A 21138-nucleotide genomic window follows, 5' to 3' on the forward strand; every position below is an offset into this window, starting at 1 on the left:
CAGCTGAGCGAGTTAAGAAGAAAGTTCAAAGGCCACGCTTTTCAATAACATCCTCCAACCACTCAACATGCTCTGCCTATCCTCACAATTACGCAAATGTTACTGCAAATAAGCAGGCTGAAATCTCTTACTTAGCCTGCTTTAAATTAATCCCTGCTCTTCGCATTCCCCTGCCTTTCTCCGTGGCGTATTTCCTTAGATAAATGTTGTTTGTTTTCTAACCTCTCCAAAGAGGCCACTTACATTCTTTTCACTCGGCCCCTCTCTATGCATTAAGACCTTCAGAGGGCTAGGGCTTGAGGGTGCGGGGTGTGCAGGACGGCCTGGAATCTGACCAATAGCAGGCAGGTAATGGGCAGGTTCATATTAAAGTAAGACAGCCCTCCGCCATTTGCAGACTATCTCAGAGAGGTGTGCTTCAATGCCAGAGGCCAGGGCACGAGAGCTGTCACACACACTCAAAATCAGTCCAAAATGGCTCCATGAACCTGGAATTCGACTTCATTCTTCCACTCCCGGGGGACTCAAATGTGCAGGCCCTGAATCACCCCGAAGCGCCGGTTGAAGGGTCTCACATAGCTCCCACCATAAGATGCATGCACAGGCTACACTTAATACTATAAAAAAAACCTAGTCCGTTTTGTAGTTCGGTTCAAAAACGAAAAACTCTTCCTGTCGAAAAAAGAGTGACAACTTGCTCCTTAGACACTATACAACCCCCCAACCCACCTCCTTGTATGATGTCAGGGGTGGAGTGGGTACCAAAAGAGGCCCTGGAAATGATTTACTCATTTTCAACAAGGCCAACCCTTTTTCCCTATAACAACATTTGGAAATAAAATAGGTTATCACACAAAAGAGCCCGAGGGCGGTGGACTGGGGGGGGGGGGCAGAGCTGTACTGGGACCTTTCCAGAGTTCTCTAAAGGCCAGTCCACCCCTGCATGATGTCATAAAAGGAGTCTGACCTTATAGAAATACGTCCCCTGCCTTATCACCACACATTCAAAAAAAGATCAAAGAGAGCTACAGACATTTTATTTTTTTATAATTTATTGACTACTGCGATCTAAAGGACAGTAATGATATTTATACATGTATGTAGTATTAAAGCAGACATAAAAACAACTTTGAAACAAATAGTCCTCAAACGAAATAAAAGCATGTGCTAAGACTTATTTACCAGAGAAAGAAACAAGTGCAAGTTAACATGGCACATCTTCTGGTAGATACAAAAGGAACACGAGGGGTGGGTAGGCTACAATCTTTGTGTGTGCGTGCACACACACGCACTGTCCCGCCATCTGATTCTCTTGTTTGCTTATTGTACAATGCTTGATCAAAGTAACATTAAACAAACATTGGCAAAGCCAATAGTTTGCGCTTGTTTTAACGTTTGTTTCGCATTGTACAAGTGAGTGTAGACATTGTTTGTAAAAATCTTTAATTAAAATAATGTTTGTTATATTTTGTGCATTAGAAATAGTAATTTAGATAGTAATTCTGATGTTAACATGGTAAAGTAAAACATTTTGCAATTAAAGGTTTTAGATAATTCAGTCTAATGGTTTGATGATTTGTAATATTTTTCTGGTACAGTAGCTGTTGACAGCATCATTGCAATGCCTACTTCTTGACAGTCCCTGTAAAAATCGCTCAAAGTTGGAAGTAGAAATTGACGCCAAATTCAGCACACTATATAACTGCAAGGAAATAGTGCAAAAGAGTGTGGTTTTAGGTGGGAATGGGTGTAAAATCATATATATTTAATTTACAAATGGGCATTAAATGGGTGGACACATAACCAAACAACACCAACAGCCTATGTATCACCCTCCTATGCCATCTGCATTTAAAGGATTTGAGACCCTCATTAACAGTTTCAATGTGAAGCTCTTATTAAAAAGCTGTTATTGTGCATTCATTTAAAGAGGAATAGGAGTAGAGAGAGGTAGGGAGTTCCAGTGTAAGGGGGCAAGAAGCTGAAAGGAGCGGAAACGAGAAGAGGCACATGGTGGTGGGGAACAGAAAGTAAGAAGGGATCAGCAGAACGAAGAGAGCGAGAGGGGGTATTTATTTATTTTACATTTATAAAGCGCTCACACAGCCCGCAGGCATCGAGGTGCTTTTACAGGAATTGTTTGTTTTTCTTAGTTGCGTAATTGTGTTTTTTTTGTTGTTGTCTTAGTTACGTATTTATAACGCGCTTATACACCCAGAGGTTTCTAAGCGCGGACCCGGGGATTGAACCTGTTGTTGCTTCGTGTCATCTTGCTTCCAAGACGCGCACGCTGCGCTGAGCTATCCTCCCGGGATGAGGAGCTAACAGATCAATGGTGATATCACTGCCAAGTGACTAAAAGCATCACTTCACCCTTACCATCAGCATAAAGGCGTCCAACTGAGATTTTGAAAGATAATTAAATTGAACATGTAATGTTTTTTGTTATTAAATACCACACATCCATGAAAACTGTAGGACTGTGGAGCGCCTAATATTAAATAATAAATATTAAATAATTAACATCTGTTGTAACAATCTGCCTCATGTAGGGCAAAACATTGAGCATCATTTTGCTTAAGGAATGTGCATAAAGGCTTCCAACTGAGGTATAGTAGGATATTGCATTCAGCATGTTATGCATACAGTATTAAATAATGTAAACCCTGCAAAGCTGTAGAACTATATAGAAGCCTATATAAAATAATTAACAATCTTTGTAACAAGCTACTTTTGGAGGTCAAATGATTAATGATTTCAAAATTGTTATGTGTCATAAAAACATATTTTTGCATAAAGGCTTCCAAATGAGGCTGAGTAAGGGAACTGCAAAGGCTGTTGAAGATGTACTGAGCTTTTAAAATGACCTTTCACATGCCACCAGAGAGCAGGATAATGTCACTGGAAGTGTGTAGGCATTAGAAAGTGATCTATAGGATTGACTGTACATTTTGAATCTTCATAGCACATTATAGCAACATGCTATACAAGTCTTGCACATCTTGCATGTTGTACTTGTGTCTCTGTCCTCAGGATCGTCAACTTCTTCAGTTTGAAAAATTAGATGAAAATGGGCATCATCTTCTTGTGTATACATTTCATATTCGTTATCAAGAGACATTTTGAGTCTGTTCCACTTTAATGCAAAATCAAGCAGTTCAGTCTGTAATGTTTCAGTGGATGCTTCTGAATCAAATCGGGTCAGCAAGCTGCTTAGTCGAGCCAGAGCATTAACTTGGAAGGTTCTTTAGGATCTCCTGAAAGTTTCTGTGGTCCAAACATGCCAAATCTGCAAAGAGCTGACCATGGGTAGTGAACCTGCTCTGCAGACTTGTAAGCATCCTGTCCATTGCAATATTGTACACTTCAACTATGAATTTATCACTGGGTAACACGATAGGTTCATCAGCTGCAGTTTCACCAGGCTTCGCCTTCTTTCGAGGTACTCGAGGCACTGGGCAGTCTTCTTCAACTTCACATTCCCTTTCCTCCAGCTTGTCATTTGCCCAAATTATGAACTTCCTTGTTGAATCCATTATATCACAAAAATTATGACCCTGTGTCTGAAGACTTAATATGGTTTCATTTACCATTCGATATGCCTGGAGCACATCCAAACCTTGTGTTTGAAAGTACAGAGATAAAGGAGTGGTATTTGAAAACATAAATAGATCTTTGCAGTCAAAACAGTATGGAATGAAATTAGTGACTTTGCATATGCTTCAGCCTTGTACCTAGCATCGTCACTGAAGCGATCTGATGTGGCTAACTCCAGCATCATTTCCACAACTTCAACAAACATTGCACAACTTGGGTCATTATGTGAACCAAACATTTTAGTAAGTGCTGCATATTTTGCCCACCATCTTGTTTTCCAAATTACAGATATTGAATGAAATTTATCCTGTTGGCATTTGTCACGCCACACGTTCATGCGAAGGTATGATTCATGAATCACCACAGGAATTCAACAGGCCAAACAGCGATATTGCAGGTTTGAGCTGTTGTGACACAGGCACGTGATCAGAAAATGGCGCCACCAGCAGTTACCTCAGACCACGGGCTGCGGAATCAACAATGAATGAGAAGCACAGGGGAGGAGACAATTGGGGTTGCACGAATGGTGCGATTTTGCTCAAATGGTACGATAAGGAGGATTATCCGGAGAGGCTCCCTCATCATTGCTGATCGCATGATTCTAGTCTGCAAACTAGGAAAAGGGAGTCAAAGACATACAAACAATATCACATTCAGTTGTCAATCATAAAATTCCAGAGTACATATTTAAGAGTGACTCATAGTCAAAATTCCTGAGTGGCCTATTTGTTACAGCAAAATGAAAATGGAAGGAATGGTGAATACTGAGGTGTGGACTGCTACTGCCATTTACAGGTCTCCAACCCACAACCCTTGCAAACCCAGTACATGTACGTCACAACAGAACAGGCTCACAACTCCTTTTCCCTCTCTCAATGTGCCTGACATAACCCTATTCGACTCCCCTCCGTTCAATATCTACACACATGCCCCTATGTTCAACTAAGGCTGCAATAATAATGTTATTCTCACAGCGTGTTGAACTATGCTTGCATTCTATATTGATACATCTGTTGTTCTTAAACTATGTAACTGGATAAAACTAGACCTCTTCACAATTTGTGCTATGGCTGTTGCCATAACGTGAGGCTTTGCCAGTCTGTATACACAAACAACAATTAGGTCTCATATGCTTATCTGCAAGTCTGATGTAGCCCCTGTACCATGAGGTGGGACTTTACCAGTCTATATACACACACACCTACTATGTCTCATATGTTTTTCTACATGCCTGATGAAGCCCCTCATACCATGAGGCGAGGCTTTGCCAATCTACATACACACCCCTACTATGTCTCATATGTGTAGCTGTATGTCTGATGTAGCCCCCATACCATGAGTTGAGGCTTTGCCAGGTCTGTATATACACACCAACTCGCTCTGTAACACCTATGCGTGCTCTCACACTTCACTAATGTATTATGCACTTTCTGTAACTAGCACCTAGATGGCTAAGGGTTTGGTGCACTCCAAAAAATAAATAAATAAACAGATGCAACCATTCCTGAATTCGAAGCAAATTCTGCATTTAAAGAGGACAACTCAGCCCTTTCCCAAAGTCATTGATCCCAGAAGGTAGATCCCACCTGCAGTCAGGATCTTGTCGTTGTGCATTCTTGAGAGTGGTTGCTATCCTATGGAAAATATGGGAAGGAATACAAATGCCTTATCCAGGGGTCAGTCTATGGTGTCATCAGATGTGGACCATGTAGACTTTTCCGTCCCCCGATTCACACAGCCCTCCTCCTAGCACTTTCCAGCTCTCAAAGGAGATGTACATTACAGGAACACCACACACTTTTATCCCGTGAGTCACCATTTGCTACTCACTTGTTAGGAACTAGCATCCCTTCCCCATGGGCCCACTTAGGATGTCTGGGACATGGGGTGAAGGTGGCCGCAGCGTTGGGGAAAGAAAGAAAGAAAGAAAGAAGAAAGAAAGAAAGAAAGAAAGAAAGAAAGAAAGAAAGAAAGAAAGAAAGAAAGAAAGAAAGAAAGAAAGAAAGAAAGAAAGAAAGAAAGAAAGAAAGAAAGAAGAGGGAACTGGAAGAGCAGAGGAAACACATGATGTATTGAAGGAGGAAGGAAATAACTTGAGAAAGCGAAAAATAGGGAAGCGGGAGGACATTAAGGAAGGGATAGTTGGGAAGGAAGGAAGGAAGGAAGGAAGGAAGGAAGGAAGGAAGGAAGGAAGGAAGGAAGGAAGGAAGGAAGGAAGGAAGGAAGGAAGGAAGGAAGGAAGGAAGGAAGGAAGGAAGGAAGGAAGGAAGGAAGGAAGATAGATTGATTGGTTGTGGAAATACTGTGCATCCTGATTCAGGCCATTTAAGGTAAACAACGTGGATATGTTGTCAATCTGGTGAACACATGACATAATGGCACAGCTGTAAAACACTCGAGCAATAGGAGCTAGTGCCGATTAAACAAACCCTGGCCTTTAGTTGAAATATTACTGCAATATTAGACTATTGCAGAGTTAGCAAGACTATGAATTCTCGACAATAATGAAATGAAGCCAGGGCACTAACAGGATTCCTGCTCAGGTCCTGATGAAGTTAACGCTCAGGCAATGATGGGTGGTAGCTGGTTCCAAGTTATAGAAGGATGTAGTGATCCTGGTGTGATGCAGAGGCATTAATAAGCATTTCCATTACCCACCCGACTTTATCGTCCAGGGAATTAGAATTGTTGATTTAGCCCTACTGGGATTCTCGGCTTCACTGTGCATTTTAAGCATAACCCTGTGTCTGTTGCTTAACCCACTGCTGATATGTGGAGCAAGCATGTACAAGGCTCAAGTCTTAGGAGGTCAGAATCGAAAATCTATGAACGCAAAATATTGCGACAAGGATGGGACGCGAATAGGATTGAGAAATCAATAATCTAGGATTGAGAAATCAATAATCCTAGTTCATACTATGAGGGTTGAGAGGGGAGGCTGGTATGAGACTAAGAGACACCTCACTGAATGAGAAGTGACTGCATTGAACAGCACCCCAGAATAAATGCAGGGGAAAAATATGCAGGCCTCCTACAAACATGATTTCCAATAGAACCCACGGAGTGTAGTACAGTTAGAAACCATGCAGAACAAATGTCAAAAGTAGGCGGCTAGAAGGTCAGAATTCATGAGCCATCAGTGCTTATAGACAGATTGTGACAATGAGGCACCTTTGGCCGCTGAAAATCAGTTAAGGATGGATCAGGTTCTCTCAGTGACCTCTGAATTTTGGGACTAGACAATATTAGGCCGCTCCACCAGCTACTGTGTTAATACCCACAGAGATCTGTGGCAGGAAGGGTCTTCCATCCTATTACCTCAGCTCCCATGTGGCAGAAATGGCACATGGCCTCTAAGCACAGACATCTTAGGAGACAGTGGATGTAAGGACCTTCACCCATAACCCTTGTGTGCCCAAGACCCTCTCCTTGCCATGTTGATTCTTAATGGTAATGAGTGTAAGTAAGCCGCAGGAATGCGGGAAGTCCAGGCTTTTCATGCCTTTGGCACCCATTACCAGAAACAGTACAAAATGCCATGCACCAGGTGTCTATGGCAGGCAGCATAAATATGGGACTACACACAATTGTTGTAAGTCTAAAAAAACAGGTGGAATCCATAGGGATTCAAGTGTCTCCGCACCGATGAACATCAGTGTATTTGCCACAATGAACTGTTGTGGGAGGTGCGACTGGGAGCAGACTTCATACTGATCCTATACCGCAGTGCCCTGCTACAGATGCAGAGAAAAGGCACATAACGACGACCCAGACACTCCATCTCCACGTCGCAAAATGCCATCAGAGAAAGAAGTGAAAAAGCTGAGGGAGAGAAGGAGTGAAATAAGACAGACAACGGGAGAGAAAAGGGAGGCAAAGATGGAAAGAAATTCATAGGCAAGAGATGGGGTACGAGGCGAGATGGGGTGCAAGAGAAGTCTCAGAAGCACGCTGCTGTGGAGGGACTATAGAGAGTCACAGAAAAGTTAAAGAAAGACACTGGAATAGTCAGGGATAAATCCGCAGGAGAAATTGAAGAAGGTAAGAAACATTTGGAGTAAGGGGCCGGGGCGATACAAAACTACAACAGAAACATACATAGTAGAAGGCAGGGAAAGTGATAGTAAGGGATAGACATACATTGGAGAATGGTAGACAATAAAAAAAAAACAGGAAATGGAAGCAGAAAATATAAACACCTTCCCTCATCTGAGTATATATCAACGGGCTCACATCTGAATATCAAGGCACGTCACGTGGACACTGGATGCACAACAAAGTTTTGATGGAGACAGTCGTCCGATGCTTCTGCGAGACAGCTTTGGAGTGAAAAGTGGGCAGGAGCTTTTCCTGGGGCTTGGATTACTCATGGCTACAGGGAGCAGCAAGAAGCAAGAGCACACGCTCGTCATTATGCTGCATGGTCAAGGATATCAGCGTTGCCAGAGCCAACATTTAGGGAGTGAGCAGGAGCTAATAAATTCTAGTAGCACATAGGCGTCCACGATTCGGTAGAAGATGTGCTGCTACACTTGTGCAGCCGTGATATGGGGTTAGTAAAAGAGTAGTCGTGTTTGTTATGTGCTTTTGCATTATTGTGCCCGACAGGGCCTGGGTTTGCTCTTATGACGTAGAATGCCGGGAGTCAGGTAAACGTCCTAGGACATGAATGCGGGCCTAAGTAGATAAATGGGACACCTTTGCGTCTCATGCCAGCAATAATGTGTGTGCATGTTTATTGCATACAAGGCGCAAGCAGGCTCAACTCACTTTTACAGCCCCCTCTCCGCAACAACTGGCGACAAGATCATGTGGCACAGCCTCCTCATCCACTGGGTTCTGCACGCCCAGGTGCTGCTGTGTTGGCAGTGCCTCAGTTCACCTCCTTGCACTCCTAACAGTGGCAGAACCAGCGTGGGGCAAGAGCAGGTGGTTGGGAGTTGCCATGCTTACCTCCTTAGTTGACAATCATCATTGACCTTCTTGGGCATGCCAAGGTCTCATGCAGCCCAGGCCATCTTCCTGCAGCCTGCCCTGCTGACCTGCATGTCTGCGTGCACTGCCAATGTGCGCACTGTGCGCAGCCTGGGCTACAGCAGGGCACGTGCGGTTCCAGTCCGGAGTCCAGCCCAGGAGGCCCTCATGCGAAGGTGTGCCATGGGCCCAGCCCCGCTGCTGGGAAGAAAAAAGAAATTGCAGCACCTGCGCCTGCCTCGGTGGGTGGTGGCAGCCTATTCAAGGCAAACCACCCAGGCGGAGCCGAGGTGAAATCACTCGATGTGCATAATGTTATGTGCATGTATCCTTACGCTCAGAAAGATGACCTTCCAGCCACAGGCCTACCGGGGATGTCCCGGTGGGGCAGTCCAGCCCTGTGCATTACCCTGTCTAACTGGTGTACAGCACCAAGTGTCTAGAGCAGTAGCAAACACATCTTGCTAAAATGGACAGTAAGACAAAAGTGTGTGCTTACTGCTGTTGCCTCATTGCATTCCCTGGGCCCAAGTGTTAAAAAGACTGACATGAGAGCAAACACGTTTGACTTAACATTAGGCAAAGGTCTGCAACCTTTCTGTCTCCAAATGTTTTAGACTACAACTATCATCGGCCACAGTAATAAATGCCAAAAGACCATTGGAGTTGTAGACTAAAGTTGTGGAGAGCAACAAGTTGCATACCTCGGAATTAGGGCATTTGGTTAACAGGACTTCAATAACGGAAACGCACAGTGCTTATAAATTTAATTGCTGAAGGCATACCTGATAAGATATTTGTATCCTGCTTTGAACAAACACATGCAGGCTCTGTGAATGCAAATCCAGATTATAAAGCTTAATTAAAGCAAGCTCAAATAGTCTGTTACCATGTCAAGCTGGCGCTCGGCACCAAGTGTCAGGAGCAGTAGCACACACACCTTGCTAAAATGGACAGTAAGAGAAAAGTGTGTGCTTACTGACGTTGGCTCACTACATGCCCTCGGCCCAAGTTGTCAAAAGACTGTAATGGGAGCAAACAAAAGTTTGGCTTAACTTTAGGCAAGGGTTTGCAACCTTTGGGTCTTCAAATGTTTTGGACTACAACTCCTGTCAACCTCAGCCACAGTTACCAGTGGCATTGCCTTCATCGCTAAATCCTGCTTGGGACTGAGAATGTCTACTCAATCCTCTATTACATCCTGCGAACTGCTGAAAGTTAAAATACCCTTGACTAACTCATGCACTATAATGGCGCATTTAATCTACAGACCTCCAGGACCTATCGGTTCCTTTTAGGAAGACATAATCACCTTACTATCCACCATTACTAAGCCTTCCTCACAAACACTAATACTAGGAGACTTTAATCTCGGCTTTCACGACCCTAATGATCTACACGCATTGGCCTTGGCTAACTCCCTGAAAGAACTAGGCCTTACAGATAGAGTCCTTCACTCTACGCACAAAAAGGGAAGAACCCTAGATTGGGTGGCTAACTGTACATTTGAGACCACTATAACATTGATTGAACCATACTCTTGGACTGACCACCTTCTGCTCACTTTTAGTATCCAAGACTGCGCCTAACAAAAATATTATTTCCTCAGCTCTTGATAATATTGCACCTCTAAAACTATGCAAAGGCAAACGTAAAGCACACCTGAACACCTGGTTTACACCTAAACTTAAAGCCTTGCATAATGAAAAAAGTAAAAGGGGAAACCACCTGGAAAAACAACCCTACTTCAGCTAACAAAGATAACCTACTCAAAATCTCAGCTAAATACAAAGAAGACATTCTCCTAGCTAAACGTAACACCTACAATGATAGGATTATTAAAGCTAGCTCTAGCACCAGAGAGCTCTTTGTTATATTAAGGGAATTGGAACCTCCCACCCCCACCAGACAACTGTATTAAGGATAAAACCTGGTGCACGAAGAACCCAGACGCACTAGCCAATAAGATTGCTCTCCTCCAAAATAAAATAGCTTCCAAAAAACAGAACCTACCCACGCAAGCTAACAATTTGAAATCTAGTCCCACTCTTCCAAAACCTTGACAAAGATTTAAATTCTCCCAATTGTCCATTCCAGAAGTGGAAAAGATCATAGCCTCTCTCAAACACTCCAGATGTCAGGGAGACACTTACACAGCATCCACCATCAATGAAGCAGCTAATGTCCTAGTCCCCTTATCACTACCTGAATTAACTCCTCCTTACACACATGTACTGTCCCTACCAACCTAAAAAATTCATGGTTACTCACACTACTAAAAAAACCTTCTTTGGACCCTAGCATTCCAATGAATTACAGACCTATCAGGACTGTCCCCTTTCTATTAAAGATCATTGATAAAGCTGCCTATATCCAGATACAATCATATTTAGAGACCAACAATCTACTAGGACTCCGACAATCTGGCTTCAGACCTCCACATGGCACTGAAACAGCCTTGATGGACCTGAAGAATCAGATCGATGACTTGAAAGACAAAGGGCAATCTGCCCTTCTTTTGGATCTTTCAGCTGCCTTTGATCTGGTTGAACATAGGGTATTGTGTAAACACCTAGCAACAGCAGCTAATTTTTCATCAGAAGCTACCGCATGGATCGAATCTTTCTTAAACAACAGATCTATGAGAGTTTTCTCACCTTCGGCAGCAGCTGGTTCTATCCCTATAACATGCAGAGTCACACAGGGATCCTGTGTATCACCCACGATGTATAATGTGTTCCATTGTTTGATGACTTAGACTCTCTGTGTGTCACCTACACTAACTATGCAAATGACACCCAGATCCTTATACCTCTGTCGGGCAACTACGACAAAGATCTGGCACTGGTTAACAAAATGTATCTCATCATTCAGGCTTGGATGACCTCAGATGGTCTCTGCCTGAAAGATGAGAAGACCGAATTTCTGCTCTTAGGTACCCCAGCCAATTTGAAAAAACTCAGCAATCACTACCTCCACTTGAACATTAACAGCAACGACATCAAGGTAGCCAAGGAGGTAACAATCTTAGGCTTCTACCTAGACTCTGCCTTGAACCTGCATAAGCAAGTCAGCACAACAGCTTCAGCGACAGCCTATACTTGTAAACTAATCCACGCCTGTAAGCCCTTTCTTTCTACAGAAAGCTGAATTACGTTGGCCAGAGCTTTAATACTCTCTAAAATCAACTACTGCAATGCCCTGTATCTAGGAGCTAACAAATACATTATCAATAAACTCAAAATCCTTCAGAATAATGGTTTTAGGACAGCCCTAAGCTTCTCCAGAAGACAACACATTTCAGCGTTTAGACAGAATAACAACTGGCTCTCTATCAAAGACAGAATTCATCTCAAAACAGTCTCCCTAATTTACAAGTGTCTCAACAACTCTGCCCCGCAATACCTAACAGAAGAATTCATCAAAAATAACCCCACACGACCTACGAGGACTGCTAACTCATTCTGTATAAGAGCCCCCAAGTTTAAACTGAAAAAAGCAGGCAGCAGCAGCTTTCCAGTCATGGCTGCCCAACTCTGGAACTCCTTACCTGCGACTTTAAGAGTTGGTCAATCCTTTCACAATTTTAGAAAAAAACACCAAACACTGGCTCACCACCAAAGACTTACTACAACACTAGCTGCCTGAATCTAGAACCTGCATTCACCGTTTAGGCGTTTTATCTGTATCTATGTAAACAGCTTCCTGTATATACTGTATGCTTGTTTTTGTGATGTAACATCTCTGGGCATAAGCCCACTATGCAACTTTGTCAAAAATAACCTATGATGTATGTATGTCACTAAGTAAATGAGAATTCCTGTAATGCGCCCAGATACCCTTGGGTTAGGAGTGCTTTATAGATAAATAAACAAACAAACAAACAAAGGATAATGGGAGTTGCAGTCCAGGGTTTTGGAGAGCAACAGGTTGCATAACCCGGAATTAGGGCATGTGTGTTACTACTTGAAGTTTAAAACTTTCATGTGCACATTGACACGTTTGCAGGTTCTATTTGTTCAGCCTATTGTTTTTCCTTTAGCCTAAAAGTAACACCACAGGTATCAACGAACCATGATTATTGCTGGAGTGGGGGTCACCACTATTAAAAGCAACATTTCTTCATGCTGGGGATACTATTTATTTCGAAATGTGCATCTAACAGTTCCATATAAACGAAAAAATAGTCATTTTAAAACGTGCAAATGTTGCTTAAACTTGAATTCAATAGTTTTCTTTCAAATGTGTGCCTTCTTTTTACAGACTACCACACAAATACACATGCCATTTCGATGCAGAGAAACACAGCAAAAGCATCACACAAAAAATACACGAGGCAAGCAGAGAAACCTGTTTTGATTGATTTCGACATGTTTTTGTTTACCCTGACTTCATCTCACTAATTTGTTATATTAATTGCAAAAAGGTCAATTGTGTCAAAGGCACTGCCTCGCTAATCAGGCAGTGACATTGCACCCTTTTTGTAGGCTATGCACCTATTGACCTACCTTCCTTTCTAGGGGATGCCGTTCCCCAGTTTTAAAAGGGCATCCTCCAATTATCCAGCATTAGCTCTATTGCCACCCATGCACGTCCAATAAAGCACATCATAATACAAGTGCCCTGGGCTAAGCATGTCCTCAAGCAAGTGAAAACAGCCCCTTGTTAACAGTGTACAACAAACTACTGTGCCGTTCTGATCCCAGATTTCACTTTTGCGTAGGCATGGGATAGGCGTTTTCCAAACACTGTCAACATGACACTACTGGCAAATGGTTTTAGTAACATAATATGGCAGTGTCAGGCAAATTCCTATGCCATGCCTATACAAGAGCCAAAACTGTTGGCTTTGCCAATTCTCTTTTCACAGGAAGTATCAGTATAAGGAACAGATGCAAGGACACAATTATTCCTTAGAAATCAAGTGACTAAACACACACATTGTTAAGACATTTTTATTAGTGCATGAGCTTGTACATATTTTCAGTGAAGCCATTTCCTTGCAGAACACTGTGCAGAATGCACAGAGGTAGCCCAAATAAAACTCTGGCTGATGGTTGGTGGACACAGGGAGTTTTGGCAAGCAGGGACACGTTGTGGCTGAGAATGGCCATAGGAGCTAAAATGGCTCTGGGCCATCAATCAGTGGTTAAAAATCAAAACATCCAAAGGTTGTGAATCCCTTCTTAAACCCCATCTTTCTTCTATCTTCACTTTCTATGATTATGGTTTTAACTTATAAGCAGGTCTTACAGAGTCACCTATCAGCCAAAAATCAAAATGAAAGATCAGAAACTGTAAAATGAAGACTCCATGCGAATATCATCTCAACAGGAGTTCATTAGTCACAACAATGTGCGACAGCAGGCACCGCTCAGAGCAGCAGCCCCCAACTGACGAACAACACTCTGCAACCAAGATACATAAATAAACATTCCAATCAGAACCATATGAGCTCATAGTGGAGCCTGATCCCTATGAATCGATAAACCAAAAGAATTTGCTTCTTGAACTGATGTGACATGCTTATGTGACTATGTAACAGTAATGTACCAACTTGCCAATCACAACACATCACATCCCTTACAATTAGAACTGGTTCATTCTACATAGAAGTCCTTAAACCAATTTGGTTTGTTCTCAGATCTTCCTGACCTTGTTTCTGTTCCAAAATTGGTTTGAGCATCTTCAACAGATTTTTCATTTGAAGACTGGTTGCTTTCCTTAACACCAAAGTCTGCATGGTTGTTATTAGCTCCATTACACTCTAAATGGCAATTCTCTTCAACACTAGATGGACATTTGACTAATTTGGAAATAGACCAACAGTCTCCCCCTTCCATAATGACAACATTGCCTCTTACAGCAGATATTTTTTAAGGACCAATATATTTGCTTTCAACACATTTGGGAGTTAGTCTAGGATATTTAATGAGAACCAGATCACCTTTTTTCCAGTTAGTAACCTTGGTTTTCTTGTCCTCATCAAACTTCTCTTTATACTCATCCTGTGCTTCCCTGATAAGAGTCATGATCTTCTCACGATCTATGTTGGCACTTTTTGCCATGTCCAGCCAAACTGGACAAAGCTTGGTGCCTGGCTGTCTTCCTTTCAAAGACATAAACGGAGATATCTTTGTAACTGAGTGTGGTGTAGTACAATAGTTCCATACCATCTCTCTTAAAATATATGACCATATCAAACCTGAAGGCATAGCCAGTTGTATACCACTTTTCACAAACCTATTGGCTCTCTACACTAGGCCATTAGCCCTGGGGTGATACAAAGCTGTTGTAATGTGCTTAATACAGTATTTTCTCAAGAAACGTAACATTCGTTCGGAACAGAATTGTGCGCCGTTGTCGGTGACCAACTCTGCAGGAAAACCTTCCCTATGAAACACTTCTTCGAAAAATAACACCATTTCAGCGGTAGTTGCCTCACACAGTGCTTTCCACTCAATCCATTTAGAATGGTAGTCCACTAAAACTACAATATATTTATATTTGTCACCAAGATTTTGTAAAGGTCCTATTAAATCAACAGCTACTTTTCGCCAGGGTTCACTGGGTACTTTGACTGGAACTATTGGCACTTCTCTTATAATTTTGGTCTTATTGCTTCTCTCACACTCTCTATAATTCCTGAAACACCTCTCAGCATCACTATCAATCCCAGGCCACCAAAATGTTTGACGTAAATACCTATTTGTACCTCCCATGCCTAAGTGCCCCTGGTGAGCTGTATTCACCAAATGAGATCTGACCCCGCTGGGAGGTACTATCCTGCTTCCTTCCTGAGTTTGTACCCATCCTCCGACAAGCTCAACTCATCTTTCACCCCATAGTACCTTTCAAACTCCCTTCCAATCTCATTCTTGTGAGGCCATCCTTCTCTAGTCCACAGTTTGACCTACCTCAACAACGAATCTTCCTCATCAGCACCTTCCCATTTACCCTTGTCAATGGCATTGTACTCAATCTCAGAGATACTGAAATCTTGATACTCAGGCATTTCGCCAACCTCATCACTTCCCACAGGTAACCTGGACAGACAGTCTGCCACTATGTTTTCTTTTCCCGGAATGTAACACACTTTGAAGTTATATCCCATAAGCTCCACCATCCACCTTGAAATCCTAGGAGACCCCTTGGCCCACTCGGAACTGGCCATCAATTGAACTAGAGGCTTATGGTCAGTTCTCACAAGAAAAGCTTGACCCCATAGGAAAAATTTTAAATGCGAAATAGCCCATGAGACCGCCAATGCCTCCCTTTCAATGACAGAATAATTTCTTTCCGCCCCTTTAAGTGGTCTTGACGCAAATGCTATGACGTGTTCAACCTTACCAGAATCAAACTGGTATAAAGCAGCACCCAATCCCAGATTACTCGCATCAACCGACAGTAGTGTTTTCCTGCCTGATATAAATCCTCCCAACGACGGTGCCTGGATGATTCCCTTTTTGATCTGTAGGAAGGCTTCCTGACACTCTTTAGACCACTCATATTTCACCCCCTTCTTAAGAAGATCTCTCAAAGGAGATGATATGGTTGTGAATCCACTCACAAATGTGTGGTAATACTCCGCCAGTCCCATGAAAGAACGTAATTGGTCCTTGTCTTGGGGCTGGGGAGCATTACTAATACTCTCAATGAGCGACCTCTTGGGAGCAATGCCCTCTTTGGAAATCATATTGCCCAGGTACTCCACTTCTTTGACAGCTATCCTACACTTGTTCACCGGAACCGTCAAACCTGCTTCTCTTAGCTTGTTTAGGACAGCTCTCAGCACCTTGTCATGCTCACACTCATCACTCGCTAACAACAAAATATCGTCCTGAAACACCGTTTCATTCTCCAAACCCCTCAACACTTCTTCCATCACCCTCTGGAACACAGACATGGCCGAAGCCAGCCAAAACGGCATGCGATTATATTTGAATGCGCCCTTAGGTGTGATTAAAGGCGGTCAAATGTTGAGACTCCTTAGAAAGGGGAACTTGGTGATATGCTGCCGAGAGGTCAATAACTGAAAACATTTTGGGTTCACCAAGTGTGTTTCTGAAATATTGGGTAGGGGATGTCTTTCCACCAATATATTTTGCTCAGACTACGTAGGTCTACACACAACCTTAACTTTCCATTGCTTTTGGCAACAAGTACTATGGGTGACAACCATTCTGTGGATGCCACAGGCTCAATCACGCCTTTGCTTATAAGATCATTCAGTTCACTGCGAAGCTGTCCCTTCATGTTTAACGGCACATGCCTCACTTTATGAACAATAGGCTGAGCATCCTTTTTTTAGTTTTATGTGATGTTCAAAATTCTGAGCTTTCCTAAGTTCTCTGAAAAGACCTCTGGAAACTCCCTAGACCACACATCCTCAATCTCAGCGATAGTGACAGGCTCAAGAGCGCTCGCTTGTACTCTGACTCCTCGATTCTTTTGCTCCTCCCATCCTAGTAGGGAGGCACCTTTCCTCGCAACCAAAATGTTCGCCCTGCATTCTCTCTCCTTGTATACAACTCATGCAGAAAATTGTCCCAGGATCTCAATTGAAGATTTCCCATAACCATATGGTTGAATGTCAGATGGATCCAAAACACTTTCATCTTTCTTCAGTGTTTTTACCAAAGTATCACGCGATATGATGGTCCAGGGTGAACATGTATCGACTTTCATCATAATCTTGCACCCATTAATAGCAAACACATCTGCTGGCCCTTTTGTCTCCCCATCAATGGCTGATATCTCGAACACATGTCTGGGACTTGGCTCCTGCGTGGTGGCCACTTCTTGTATGTTGTAGCTCATTCGAACACTTTCTTCGTTGTTATTTCTAGGTTCCAGGAGATTTATCGATGAACTCTTGCAAACATTGGCAAAGTGCCCCTTGCCTTTGCAGTTGAAGCATTCAGCAAACTTCGCTGGGCAAGAAGGGTAGTTCGACCCATGTCTAGAACTGCCGCATCTAGTGCATCTTTTGCTCCACGCCCCTTCCTGTTCACATTAAAATTCGGTTTTCTCCATTGATCAACTGCACACACAGCCTGAGAGCTCTGCTTGTCAATTTTCAATTCCTTGACATATTGGAACGTTTGTTCTATACTTCTGGCCAGGTCTACCGCCTCTTCCAACTTCATATCTTTGGCCAGTAATTTTTCTTGAATTCTGACATTATTCGTACACTTCACAAGTTGATCTCTAATGAGTGAGTCAGTGAGTGGCTCAAATTCACAGGTGTGCTTTAATGTTCTTAATGAGGCAATGTATGATTCTACCGACTTAGATGGCGCATGCGTGCGCTGAAAAAACTTTAGTCTTTCAAAAGTCACATTCTTTTTCAGCTCAAAATGTTCCTCTAATTGCTTCAGAGCAAAAGCATACTCATCCACATCTCCACCTTCTGCTCCCTGGTTCCTGGCCAAGCCATCAAACACACTGCACCCTTCTATTCCTAAATTATGAAGCAACAATGCCTTCTTGCGTTCTGAACTAAATCTATCTCCACCCGTTGCCACCAGATAATTCTCGAATATGTCTTTCCACCTGTCCCACCTGATGGGGGGACGGCCGGGTTCATTCAAGAAAGATATGGGTGGGGGTATTGTTGCTGCCATGAGTTGAAACTATGTGCAGGAAAATAACAGTATAGCAGGCAGGAAGGACAACAGATGTAGAATAGGAGCGCTGGAGAATTCACTTTATAGTGGTTCAGTGTGGCAATTCAGCTATAGCAGTCCCATTAAATTATAGGGCAGTACAGAGCCACTGATATATGAGGGATGCCTGTTCAGGCCTCTCAGTGGAACAATGCTGGAGAGAACGTCTCAAAAGTCTTTAATCATCATGGGAATTCTCTCGAGTCTTTTCTGTGAAGACGTCACAATGCCTGAAGAGCTGCAATACGAACAGTTTATGAGAGGAAACCATTGCCAGGCAACCTCAGTCACAATGCCGGCAAGGAGCGGAGAGGAAACATACACACAATTGGCCACGCCTCCTAGCGCGCATACTCCATGCTCCCTGGTGCTCGAGCTCCAACAATGAGTGGCTTGCAGAATGCAGCTGGCGCCTGGCCTCAAGTGGGATGCTGCGAGGCACGCAGTGATTAGGGAAATTACAGCACCACAGTGCTCATGGCCCCCCAACCCTCCAGGGCACACCTCCTGACCTGGCTTTGCTCCTGCTCCCTCCGGACTCCGTCTTACTCTGCCCGCTGTCGCACAAAACGGGGAGTAGGCCAGACGAGCGGCAGCCTCCGTCAGATGCCGGCAGGAGTGCAGGGAACGGGCCGCTTCATGCAAAGATCCTCGTCGCCAGTGTAAAATGAAGACTCCATGTGAGTATCATCTCAACAGAAGTTTATTAGTCACAACAATGCGCGACAGCAGGCACCGCTCAGAGCAGCAGCCCCCAACTGACGAACAACAGTCTGCAACCAAGATACATAAATAAACATTCCAAACAGAATCATATGAGCTCATAGTGGAGCCTGATCCCCATGAATCGATAAACCAAAAGAATTTGCTTCTTGAACTGATGCGACATGCTTATGTGACTATGTAACAGTAATGTACCAACTTGCCAATCACAACAGAAACTTTACTCAAACATTGCTGGGGAAGCGTCTGATTACTCTTTTTGCCTGACTTATGTTGTATGTGTTATGAAGTTGTCTCACTGTATGTAAATAGTTATGTCCATGCTTGCTATTCATAGAGAGCAGGGTGTTCATTGTGTATGATGTATTATAGTTCTATGTGGAATGTCACAGTGTAATATAGTTCTGAGCAGGGTGTCATAGCCCTACAGTGTCATAGCTTTGAGGTGGAGGTCATATCAGGAAAGGAAAATGTATTTGCAGATTGTGTGTCCAGATAAACGATGAGGGAGAATAAAGAGACTCAAGATGAAATAGAAATGGTTTTTGCCAACACTGTAAATGTGGTATGTAAGGAGGAATGGGTGAGAGCAGTAGATAATGATGAATTGTTGTCAAAAGTGAAAATGTATTTTCAAAGTTATTGGCCCAGAAAAAGCGAGTTGAGTGTGAAGGAAAGGCCATCTTGGGAAGTTAGAGAGGAATTGAGTATTGAAGACGGCATTGTGTTTTGGTGGGGCACAGCTGTGGTGCCGGTTTAGATCCGCAACAGGATGATTGATATAGCCCATAAAGGTCACATAGGGATCAGCAAAACAAAAGCAGTTTTGAGGGCGGATTATTGGTGGCCCAGATTTGACAAGGAGGTGGAAAAGAGATTGAAAGATTGTATGGAATCTGCTGAAAGCGGTAAAGGTTTGGTAGCGAAGAAACAGCCATAATCTTTAAGGATATCCCGGGAAGAGTGTGGGAGGAGGTGACATGTGATGTTTTGGGTCCCGTGGAAATGGGATTTGGGAAAGGATCTTTCATATTGGTAATGGTTGATGCATTTTCCCACTGGTGCGAGTATAACATAGTTAGAGACATAGATGGAGGTAGTATTGTTAAGTTTTTACGCAAGGTATTTGGGAGAGAAGGATTTCCCAAGTATATTCTGACAGATAATTTCCTTCAGTTTATGGGAGGATACTTTAAAGAATATGTGAGGAATTGTGGCATAAAACATAAGAAGGCTGCATTGTACCATCCTGAAGGGAATGGGTTGGTGGAAAGAACAAACAGATGTGTTATGGAGGGTGTTCAATTGGCGAAAGCGCGTGGTGTGAGTAGGAGTTTGGCAGTAGAAGAAAGAATGGCTGCGTTGAAATGGCACCACATTCTGTTACAGGATTTTCACCATTTGAATTGATGAGAGGGCGCAAAGGATGTTCTTTGGTGTGTCCCCATTGGATGGAAAGGGGAGCGGAGTCAGATTGGGAGATTGAAAAGTTGAGAAAAGATCTCAGAAATAAGAAAGAGCAGTTTGTTATGAGGGAGAACCGGAGAAGAGGGAATAATGAACAGAGTGGAATGTGATGGATTATGTGAGGATCAGGAAGGCGGTGATCAAGAAAAAGGGAGATCCATTGTATTCGGATCCCGTACGTGTGGTGGCAGTGTCGAGGGGTGCTGTGAGGGTGAGTGGAGGACAAGTTTGCAATAAAAATAGAATCGCTGTGGTGAGAAGATAGTGTGGGTTATAAGAGAAGGAGAAGATAGTGTGGGTTATAAGAGAAGGAGATATGTTATGAAGTTGTCTCACTGTATGTAAATAGTTATGGCCATGCTTGCTATTCATAGACAACAGGGTATTCATTGTGTATGATGTAGTATAGTTCTGCGTGGAATGTCACAGTGTAATATAGTTCTGAGCAGGGAGTCATAGCTTGCCCTTGGCCAGAGAATGTTTACTCTTAATGTTGCTTCTATTACTGTTTGCACTAGCCAGCCAGGTGTAAGGTTGAGCTGGGGGTCTGTGCTTCATGACCTGTAATAAAGGTTATTTTATCTCACTGGAAACTGCGTGGGCCTATTCTTCAGTATGTAATTGTAAATGGTGTGACGTATTGTGTTTAAAATGTACGGTTACTTTTCAAGTATATCTTTTTGTCTAATAAATATATTTATAGATCTTT

This window comes from Ambystoma mexicanum, chromosome 5p (assembly GCF_040938575.1).
Source record: "Ambystoma mexicanum isolate Mex_15411 chromosome 5p, UKY_AmexF1_1, whole genome shotgun sequence".
Taxonomy (NCBI): domain Eukaryota; kingdom Metazoa; phylum Chordata; class Amphibia; order Caudata; family Ambystomatidae; genus Ambystoma; species Ambystoma mexicanum.